At 41.0% G+C, this 11,515-nt stretch overlaps 1 pseudogene; it reads left to right on the top strand.

Annotated features, from left to right (window-relative positions):
* Nucleotides 1–6,921, top strand: LOC149007337 (chlorophyll a-b binding protein P4, chloroplastic-like; annotated as a pseudogene).
* The last annotated feature ends 4,594 nt before the right edge of the window (nt 6,922–11,515 follow it).

The following is an 11,515-nucleotide window of genomic DNA, read 5'->3' as shown; positions in this document are numbered from 1 at the left end:
ATGGAATGGCAGGAAAGCTCCATTGTGGCCATTGGTGTAATTTCCCCACTTGAGAATGTTGTTTCTATGGCTCAGTCTCTCCTAATGGCCCTTCTTCCTCACTATTATAATATAACAAAAGAAGGTGCTGCATCTTTCACTTGTGTCATGGTGCATACTACTCATCACAATTCAAACAAAGGCCCCTTTCTTGCCATTGCTGCATCTCTGTTGGAGTAAGCCTTTTGATAGGGATCGTTCTGATGGAAGGTGAAGTCACCGATCTGGAAACTAGTGGGAGCATTGGAGTTGGAAGCAGAGGAGGCCCGTTAGTAAGTAGTAATAAGTGTTGGTATTCCTTCTTACATGCAACAATTTTGGATTCTTGTAGTCGGGCAAATCCAATTTCTTCCGAGATGTTTGCAGGTCGGAATGCTAAAACCTCATCGTGAATGTTCTGTCATAGACTAGAGAAAAAGAAATTGACCAAAAATTCTCTTGGCAAGCCAGTTATCCAATTGAATAGATCTTCAAAGGGGGACAGGTAACCCTCGACTGTTGAGGTCTGAGTCAATATCGCTAACTTTCCTCTATGATCTTCATATGCGTTGGGACCAAAGCATGTCTCCAATGCCTTCATAAACACCGACCACGGTGGGGATGGTTTCCCCCTGTACATCCATTGAAACCAAAGAAGTGTTAATTAGAGATATAATAAAAATGGGATGTTTACACAATTGGGGGATGGAGAAAATATCAATCCATGGCTCAGCAATTGGATTCCTAACTCACAACTAGATTAAGGATGTTTTCCGTTTGCGAGCTGTCAGCTTTAACAGAAGTTGCTCAAACAAAGGATGTTTTCTGTTTGCACTCTCTCAGCTCTAACAAAGGTTGCTCAATTTATTGATCCTCACTCAAAACCTTGGATTAGAAGCTTGTTATACAAATGGTGGCCACATGATTAGGTATCAAAGATCCTAAATATTCCTATTCCTCCATATCCATCTAATGATAAATTGCTTTGGAAATGGATTGCTTGGGCAAATTTATAGTGATGACTACATATAAATTGGCTCTAAAGGATCAACAGTCAGGTACTAAAGCAAGGGACAATACAATCAACTGGTTGAAGCTTTGAAAATTGACTATACCACGAGAGTCTTACACTTCATCAGGAATGCTTTACACCGAAGACTACCAACTGCACAGTTGCGTCTAAGAAGACGTGCTATCCCACCGGAATGTGATACAATTGGAGGTGAGATAGACCAATTCCCTACACATCACCTAGGAGAAGTTAACACTTTAGTGGGTAAGAGCATGGAGCCAACACGGTGCTCATCTCACGTGGGACAGATGCCCAAACACTTGAAGGATTATACTATGTGAGGAGAAGATCCTAGAAGATGAGGTGTCACTTGGTGATTCGTGGAACATGATCATAGAGGTCATGAGTTTTGTATGCACAATATAACAGATTATATTAGGAGTGTTTGTTTCATTTGTAGGGTTGTTTGGCTAGAGTGCGTGATGCTTGTTTACTATTGTTGATGTTTGTTTTCAATGTCCGTTGTGTGAGCTGAGGCATATAACCTCATTTTGGAACTAATTGAAAGGCAGAAAGAAATTTATCCCTAATCTTAGTCTCTGTTTCTCCTCTTCCTTAGTGTTTTCTTCTCTTTTCCTTGTTTAGTTCTTAGAAACGTATCAACTGGTCTGACCTGCCGGATGCTTGAGATAGCGGAAGTAACATGTTTTAGGCACATTAATGAGGCTATAAAGTAGCTTAACATCTCTTTCGTGGAACATGGTGAACAGCTGACGACACTGAAGGATCTCATTTCAAGACAGAGAGAAACTCTCATAGAATATAAGGAGGCGATTTTTATGTGGTGGTGCGAATCACATCATTGGATGGTAAGATCGAGCAAGCCTTATGACTGAACACCTCATTGGGAACTTCGACGCCAATGACTCCTACAACAATACCCAATTTTGAGTTCTCCCAAACTACTATCCCAGTCACCAATATATTGCCGATTCAAACTCGCACTATTAGGTTGGATTTCCCACGGTTTGATGGTGTTGATCCAGCAGGATAGATTTTTAAGGCATAGTGATTTTTTGCCTATCACGCAACTCCGAGGAGGCGCAACGGCTCTTGGTTTCATACTTCCATATGGATGGAGCCGCCCTTCAGTGGTTTAAATGGACGCAACAAGTAGGGCAGCTTAATACTTGGGCAGAATTCATTCGTGCGCTAGAGCTCAGATTTGGCCCTTCACCCTTTGAAGATCCATAGGCGACATTAGCAAAATTAACTAAGGACTTGAGCATTGCTGAATATCAATCATGTTTTGAAGCTCTTGCCAACTGAATTTATGGGCTGCCAAGTGCATTTCTAGTGAGTTCCTTGCTCTCAGGTCTGCGCTCAGATATAAGGCATGAGGTGATGGTGTTCAGGCCTATGATGATGGCGGAAGAAGTGGGAACCAACCATACCCATAACAAGTCCTGTGACACCACCAATGAACCGACCATTGCAACTCATAGGGGTAGCAACTAATTTAATACCCATCAAACGACTCACAAGAACTAAAATGCAAGCGAGATGAGAGAAGGGGTTATACTTCAACTGCAAGGAAAAAATCTCGCCGGGTCATAGATGTAAAGCATAATAGCTTCTTCTACTAGAGTCCGAGGATGGTGAAGACCCAGGAGGTGTTGAATCAGATTCTATCCCAGAAGCGGCAACAACAACGATGGATGATGAAGTGTTGCTCACTCCTGAAATGTCCTACCATTCTATGATGGGGGTTAGTCCGCCCACCACGATACGATTCATTGGAATGATAGCGGGTCAGCCAGTTCAAGTCTTGATAGATGGGGGAAGTGCACACAATTTCATATAGAACCGCATTGCCAATCAGCTCAGCTTGATGATTGAAACTACTCCAGGTGTCACAATGTTGGTTGGAAATGGGAACCCAATGGTTTGTGAAGGTTTGGTACAAAATATCCCTTTAAAAATTCAGGATTATGAGCTAACCCTACATGCCTATGTGTTACCTATGTTTGGAACAGATGTCGTATTAGGTGTTAAATGGTTAGCCCAACTTGGACTCGTTGTTTTCAATTATGGAAAACTTATGATCTAGTTTGATGAAGCAAGCCAGCAAGTGATATTAAGGGGAGAACCGGTTCAACCACCCACTCAACTTTACTATCATGGGGTCCACAAGATGATTGAAGCCCAAAGGTGTGTAGAATTTTTTGCATTAAAGATGAAGGCCCAGGAGACCGAAAGACCCATGAGCGATGAAAGCCCAAATCAGTCAATATTATTGGAGGCCTACGCATTAGTATTCCAAGAGCCCAGTGGATTGCCACCAGAGAGAACTCAAGATCCTTGCATCCACTTGCAACCGGGAGCCCAACCGGTACACGTCCGATAGTACCAATACCGCTACTTTCAGAAATCTGAAATAGAAAAGCAAGTCATGGCAATGCTTAACAGTGGTATCATCAAGCATAGTAACAACCCTTTTTAGTCACTGGTGATGCTCGTGAAAAAGAGCGATAGAACTTGGCGATTTTGCGTCCACTACCGTGCGTTAAACGCAATCATGGTGAGGGATAGGTTTCTGATTCCGACGGTGGACGAGCTGTTCAATGAATTAAACAAAGCAACCTATTTTTCAAAGCTTGATTTGTGAAGTGGCTACCATCAGACCAGAGTTCGCTCGGAGGATACACCAAAGATAACATTTAGAACTCACAAAGGGCACAACGGATCTCTCGTTATGCCCTTCGATTTGACAAATGCCCCATCGACGTTCTAAGCGATGATGAACAATGTTTTCAAACCTTTTCTTAGGCGGTTTGATTCTTTGACGATTTGTTGATTTACAATTCCACATGGGCAGAACATTTGCATCATCTTGAACAAGTATTGTAGAAATTGCAGGAACATCTTCTATTTGCCAAAAGGAATAAGTGCATCTTTGCGAGACTGAAATGGAATATCTTGGTCATTTGGTTTCACAGCGAGGTTTAGCTGTTGATTAGGAAAAGGTGGTGGCGGTATTGGCTTGGCCCATTCCCCGAACCCTCAAGGACGTGCGAGGCTTCCTCTGACTCACCGGCTATTAATGACGATTCATCGGAAGCTATGCGTAGATTGTAGCTCCTCTTACAGTCTTACTTAAAAAGGGGGGTTATCATTGGAATTCGACATTGAAAAATCCTTTCGTGGATTGTAGGATAGCCTAGTGTGAGTTTTGGTTCTGGCGCTGCCTAATTTTACAATACCATTTCCGATAGAGACAGACGCATATGGGTATGGCATTGGAGCGTCACTACCCCAAGAAGGTCATCTGATAGCTTCTTATAGCAAGAAGTTATCACCAACTATGCAGGCAACATCCACCTATGCCAGAGAGATGTTTGCGATTACACAAGACGTGGATAGATGGTGCCAATACTTGTTGGGATGACGTTTCTGATCGTGTCGCTAACCAATCAAAAATAAAATCCTATACTAATCTAGCACACAGAAAGTACGGGGTCGAACTATGGGGAACTAAAAGGCTAAGTCACTAAGATTGAATTCAACAAAACTAAATTTAAACTTAATCCACTAATTAATGCAAAAACGTTAACTATGAATACATGAAGATCTTTTCGAATCCCCAATGCTTTTCCCTAACCGATATAACTCTACACTTCAAAGCAAATTAGGGATGGTCTTCCTAGATATGCCCTATCTTCGCAAGACTATCGTCCTTCGTGGAAGCTTGGCACGCTTAGTTTGCTGAGCTATAGAAAATCTTTGGCTAGACTCAAACACAATCAACTAGAAGAGATAGAACAATCAAATTAATGAAATAAGCATGGTTCATCTACATCCCAAAAAAAAGGAACTAGCTACTCATTATCACAAAGTTCATAAGAATAATAAAGATGAAACATAGGGAGAGAGAGAGAGAGAGAGAGAGAGAGAGAGAGAGAGAGAGAGAGAGAGAGAGAGAGAGAGAGAGAGAGATGTGATCTTCTTCTTCAGCAATGAGAGAGATGAGATCCGCGTTCGCCGTCTTCTTTTCTTCTATGTGGCTGGCTTCTCTTTTATGTCTCCCGCACACAATGAATCCTCTCACTTTACCCGTATATCGTTCAAATTTTGGAAAAACTCAAAACTATAAAGTTGTAGATATTTTCAATATCGTTCCATAGAATCTTGAATCACTGCAATCCAAGCTCATACGAGAGAGATATGCCCAAAATACTGAAGGTAGGTCTGTTTACCTGATTTTCAGATTTATTATCAATTTTGTTCCTTAGACCTCCCCACCTGTTTCCAATTTGGCTAAGATCTCACTTTTCATGATTTCTTGGGCAGCAAGCTTGAATGCCATGATTTAAAATCCACCAATATCTAAAATATTTGCCAACTTTACTCCATATTATCTCTAATAACCAAAATCACTTTATTCCTGAAAAAGAAAAATACTCAATTAGTTCTCTTTAATTAAATAATTATGGGGAATTAAATCAAATAAACAATGGTAAAATGCATGCTTATCAGTTTCTATATCCAAACCCAACCTCCACAAGATATTGTGGATGAGCTGCGCAGAGAGATTAATAACTCAGAGGAAATGCAAAAAATCATCTAGGGAATTCAAGCAGGTGAAGCACAATATCGACAATACCAATTGTGTGATGGACTCATTTTTCAACGGCAACAATTAGTCATTCCAGCAACATCTCACTTGCGAGCACAATTCCTGCTAGGGTAATTTAAGGGTGTCGATTCGGTACGGTAACGGTAATTCGGTACGGTATGGTACGGTATTGAATTTGAAAACCTTAAACCATAACCGTATCGTACCATATTTATACGGTACGGTATGAAAACGGTATTTTAAAAAACGGTACGGTATGAAATCGGTATAAAATTGGTATGGAAAAACTGCACGGTTCGGTTTTGTTACGGTATTGTATGGGAACAATATTCATCTCCTCAAGCAGGTCTGCAGCAGCCATGCAAGTCAAGAGCAAAGTTCCTCACAGGCTCTTTAGGCAGACTTACCAGAGGATTCCCCATCAGAAGAGCTGCTTCATCAACTCCAAATTCGTTAAAGATTGAAGCCAAGGGTGAGTGGTTGCCGGGTTTGGCCTCTACAGGGTATCTCAATGGCAGATAAATTCATGGATCCATTACTGTATAATGATATTATAATTATATGATAAGATTTCTCAAGTCTAACGGGTAACTATTGATATTGAATACAGCCTCCCAAGTGACAATGGATTTGATCCTCTTGGACTTGCAGAGGACCCTAAGAACTTGAAATGGTTTGTTCAGGCAGAGCTTGTCAACGGGTGGTGGGCTATGTTGGGTGTTGCAAGAATGTTGCTGCCAAAGGTCTTCACCACAATTGGTATCATCAATGTTCCAAAATGATATGATGCAGGGAAAGCTGAATACTTTGCTTCTTCATCCACCCTCTTTGTGATTGAGTTCATCTTGTTCCACTATGTGGAGATCAGAAGGTGGCAAGATATTAAGAACCCTGGAAGTGGCAACCAAGATCCTATCTTCAAGAACTACAGCTTGCCTCCCAATGAGATGGGATACCCTGGTGGGATTTTCAACCCCCTTAATTTTGCACCAACTCAAGAGGCCAAGGAGAAGGAGCTTGCCAATGGTAACTTTTTCTGTTTATGCTCAGAGAACCAGAATTAAAAAAGTTTCATTCAAGTATTCCTAAAACTAACATGATCCATGTGTTTTTTGCAACGAGGCTAGCGATACTTGCATTCTTGGGCTTTGTTGTTTAACACAATGTGACTAGTAAGGGACCCTTCGATAACCTCCTACAGCACCTCTCTGACCCATGGCACAACACAATAGTCCAAACACTGGTAGGAAACTGAATCAAATGAGAGAGAGGAGGACTTGGTGATCTGTTACATTTGTAATCATGAGTGAAAAGATTTTGGGCGGGGATGATGAGCTGCAATGTAAGAACACAAAATCTTCAATGTACAAGGTATTCTAAGAACGTATTATTATTATGGTATAAAATTCGATATAGAAAACAGTAATCGGTTTAACGGTACAGAAAACAGAAATCGGTTTAACGGTACGGTAAACCGTATTTACCGACGATATGATACTGTATACTGAAACCGTTCCGTACCGAATTACCAAATTCGGTTTCGGTAAAAACCGTACCGAATTTCAAAATGGTTCGGTACGGTTTAACGGTTTTTTAACCAAATTGACACCCTTATAGGGTATCATGATTCACCAATTGGGGGACACTCTAGGTACCATCGCACACAAAAGAAGATAGTAGAAAATGTTATATAGAAGGATGGCAAGGGAGATTCAACAATATATCTTAGCTTGTCCTATATGTTAGCAGGTAAAATCCCTCAACATGGGCCCAACTGGATTGTTGCAGCCACTTCTAGTGCCGAAAAGGTATGGGATGAAATAGTTATGGATTTTATTGTTGGCTTGCCATTATTAGCAAGGGAACTATTATGGTTGTTGTAGACAGGCTTACCAAGTGTGGACATTTCACGTAAGGGTGTCAATTGCGTACCGAAACCGTTTAACCGTACCGAACTGCGCCATCTAAAACCGCACCGTACCGTACCGTTCAAAATTGTGCACGGTTCGGAGTACGGTCCTGGTTTTAGGTACTCATACCGGCATCACGCGAAACCGCATGCAATTGGTACCGTATCAAATTAAGAGATATAAATTGTAATTTTACAATTAAAACACTTAGCCTTTTCCCTATCCCTAATTCCCTATTTCAATTTTTCGTTTCATCATTCACTTCTCTTCTTAGATTTACTTGTTTTGTCTCTATTAATTAGATTTATTTGCTTTATCTATGTTAATTTAAAATTATATCGATTGGTTGATCACAATGTCATTAGGATTTTAATGAACTAATAACAAAAGTGGCATAAGTTCATTCGTACCAAAATTGTATCGCACTAGATACCGTGTTTAAACCGTTTTCCCGTACCGATTTAATATCAAAACCGTACCGAACCGTTTTTGTAAATACCGAAACCGTACCGTACCGTTTAAATTGATGCGATGTCGGTTCGGTTTCGGTATTCAAAGTTGGCACCGCACTGAAACCGTAGCGAATTACCGAAACCGTACCGATTGACACCCTTAATTTCACGGCACTACCATCTACATTCACCAACCTACAAGTTGTAGATGTCTTCATGGTGGAGGTCGTCCGTCACCATGGTATTCCGAGGTCCATCATCAACAACAGAGTCCCACTCTTTCTAAGCAACTCCTGGCGGGAATTGCACAAGACGCATGGAACAACCTTGGCTCTTAGTACTTCCTATCATCCACAAATTGACGGTCAATTAGAGGCTTTAAATCATTGTCTTGAAATGTATTTATGCTATTTTGTGGTTGATCAACCAAAACGGTGGTGGGTGTGACGAGAAAAACAGAGAGGTATCGATCATAGAGGAGAGAGAAAGTGCAAGGTTAGGGTTTGCAGAGGGCTTTCTAGAGTTTACTTTTGCATGCAGGCTTCTACTTCGTGTTCTTCTACTTCTCTTCTTCTTTGGTCTTAACGTTGGCTTAGTGGGGAGCTTATGGGGGTGTATCTCTCTTCAGATCTGCCATACATCTTGTCAATGAGATTATTTTATTTGGGTTTTATAGATATGAATTAAGATGACTTCCAGGGAGTATCATGATTTAGGCCATCCCCAACGTCATTCATCCCGGCTTTTTAGCTTCAGATTTTGGCCTGCATGTGAAATTGTTAACTCGCTGGCATCCTAAATTTCTTTTTGGGTCCATCTTCGTTTGTAACTGACGAGTGCATGCAAAGGTGTTTGCACCTCCGTATGTGGGTTTCCGACTGATTGACTTTTATTTCTTTGAAAGTCTTTGTTGCTCTGATCATTTGCAGGTTAGGGGTTATTGCGATCATAAATGTTTCCCTCTCTCACTTGCATGTATTGATCGAGTGTCATTCGTTTCCCATCACAGCTATCTAATTGATGTGTTGATATATCTTGCTTTTACTGTGCATGGATTATTTGTCCTCTTAGGGTTTCATTTCTGTTGGTTCCTTCATAATTTTGACATAGTGCATGTGACATTTGTAACAAGATCCGGAGCTAACGATGGACGAGGTGCTGGTTCTTTGGTTATATATGTCTTCTTGGTGCAGATCCCTGATTCCCCTCACAGAGACTACTCAAGGCTTGAGGATACTAAAGTGTTCTTGGTTTTCTCTTTATCCCTTGTTGTCCTCTCAACTGCAGGTGACTCATATATGGCTTTGTACTCCATGCCCTTCTTCTTCTTCTAAACCAGGCTCTTGTGATCGTTTGGTGGCGGAATTCATGAAGATGGAACTACCTGTTCGTCCTCCGGCAAAAGTGGCCCTGGCGGAAAGTAAACTAGTTGAGCTAAAAGGCAACGTCCAATATACAGTTGTTGGTTGGGTAGTTGATGACATCGTTGTGACCTACTATGATCTGTCGACTTTAGTCTCACGGGCTTTCAAATCGAGCTTTTTGAGATTACCTGGTCATCATCTAGTGGAAGGCTCACCAAGTCGGTTCACCGTTACATGCAAGAACGAGAAATCTATGCATCTCATATTGTTCGCCCAGCCTTGGAATTACAAAGGTCACTTAATTCTCTTTCAACGTTGGGATCAGACAATCCCTGCTGCCATTTTGCCATTTTCTTATGCCATTTTATGGGTTCAAATCCTTAAAATCCACTGGCGATTTCACGATCATGAAGTTCTAAATCTTATTTTCAGTCAAGTGGGGTACGTTCTTGAAATTGAAATTCCTAAGGGTGATAGTAATCCACCCTATGCTCCTGTTGCTCGTGTGCTTATCCCTCTGAATCAGGACCTGGTATCATCGGTGCTTCTTGAAATTTCTCCATCTGAGGTTATGCAAATCAACTTTGCTTATGAACTTCGCCTGGCTTTAACCTGCTCCTACTGCTTGGGACATAAGTATCAAGATTGTAAATTCAGACAGGTAGCTTCGGCAATGGCAAGTTCCTCTTCGAACCAGCATGCTCCTTCTGGTGCTGTCCCACCTATGGCCACTCCTTATAAACGGCAGGGGTCTGTTAAACAACTGAATGAAGTTTATGAACATGTATTTGAAGGGCACCGCGACCTGGATCATCACTTGTTTGTAGACCCAGGACCTCAAGATCGAGATGAAGCCTTGCATCGCAGTTTTATCAAGTTGGTTGTTATTTTCAATGCCCACTCGACTCATCATGCCGAGGACATCCCCACTTCTATGAATTCTATTTCTAGGGGTCGGAATCTCCAATCAGAAGTAATAATCACTCAAAATGAAGACATGTTTTTTCTCGTGCATCATCTCAACCCCTTGAATTCTCTTTTGGAGTTCACTAAGGAGGGCTCACCTAATTCGGCTCTTGAGAATGTTATGTCTTATTCTCCTCCTCATCTACCAGAGGTTAGGGGAAATGGGGTCCTTAAAATGGATCTTCACACTTTTGCTCATTTTCTCTGAGACAAAGGTAAAAAGGTTTCAACTTTTGAATTGCTTCCTTGTAAGCGAAAGTTGCTTCTGCAAGAATTACCCAAAAATGAGATGCCGAATTTGATGGGGGGAAAACATAAGAAAATGAAAGTGGATCAGGATGGTTCCAACTTGAAGTGTTCTATGGTAGTGATGACCAACCTTAATGGGTCATCGGCAGGAAAATGAATGGTGTAATGCTCAACGAGAGGTCAGTGCTTCTATTCAGAGAAATTAAGGTTCTTATCTCTAAATACGACCCTTTTTGTTTTTTCAAGTTAAGTTGGTCAAAGTCGATGTTGGTGTGTTCTGTAAAAAACTTGGTTTCTCTAAATGTGTGTTGTCTCCCCTAGTGGGCAGAGCTAGAGGGCTTGTATTTTGTTGGCTTGATTCTGTTAATGTGAATGTGGTGTGGTTTTCTTCGTGGTGTGTTCATCTTCTTATTTCGGATTCTGGCAACATATGGTATTTCACTTGCGTTTATTTGAGCTCATTCCCTCTGAAAGATCAATGGCAAACTCTTTCAAATTGGCTTCTTTTATTGATAACCATGGGTTCTACGGATTGGAATGCTTATCTCAAATATCCAAGGAGGCCTTTAAAGTTTTCTTTAGTTTTGCCAATGAATTTGTTTATTTCTATCCCTTTCAAGGCCCAAAACTGAATAACAAGTTCTCATATTAGGGGTCTTATTGAGTCATGTTCTTGAGAGTTTCTAGAGGCTCATTTCAACATCATTAGTTTCTCTTTGGATCATAAGGCCCACTTCCATCTTGTAAGCTCAGTAGACCTTTTTGGAGTTCAAAGAATTTATCTTGACTTATTACATCATTAGACTCTTGCAAAAATATGGGGTGATAACCACAGACCTAGGTTGTGACAATTCCATACAACACAAGATATAGCATAATTAAAAGGAAAGAATAAATCAAGTTGACTA

The sequence above is a fragment of the Hakea prostrata genome, chromosome 8, assembly GCF_041222555.1.
Source record: "Hakea prostrata isolate BN-2017 chromosome 8, UWA_Hpros_2, whole genome shotgun sequence".
In the NCBI taxonomy this organism is placed as follows: domain Eukaryota; kingdom Viridiplantae; phylum Streptophyta; class Magnoliopsida; order Proteales; family Proteaceae; genus Hakea; species Hakea prostrata.
The sequence above is the reverse complement of the archived record's forward strand: the minus strand, read 5'-3'. Positions and strand labels throughout refer to the sequence as shown.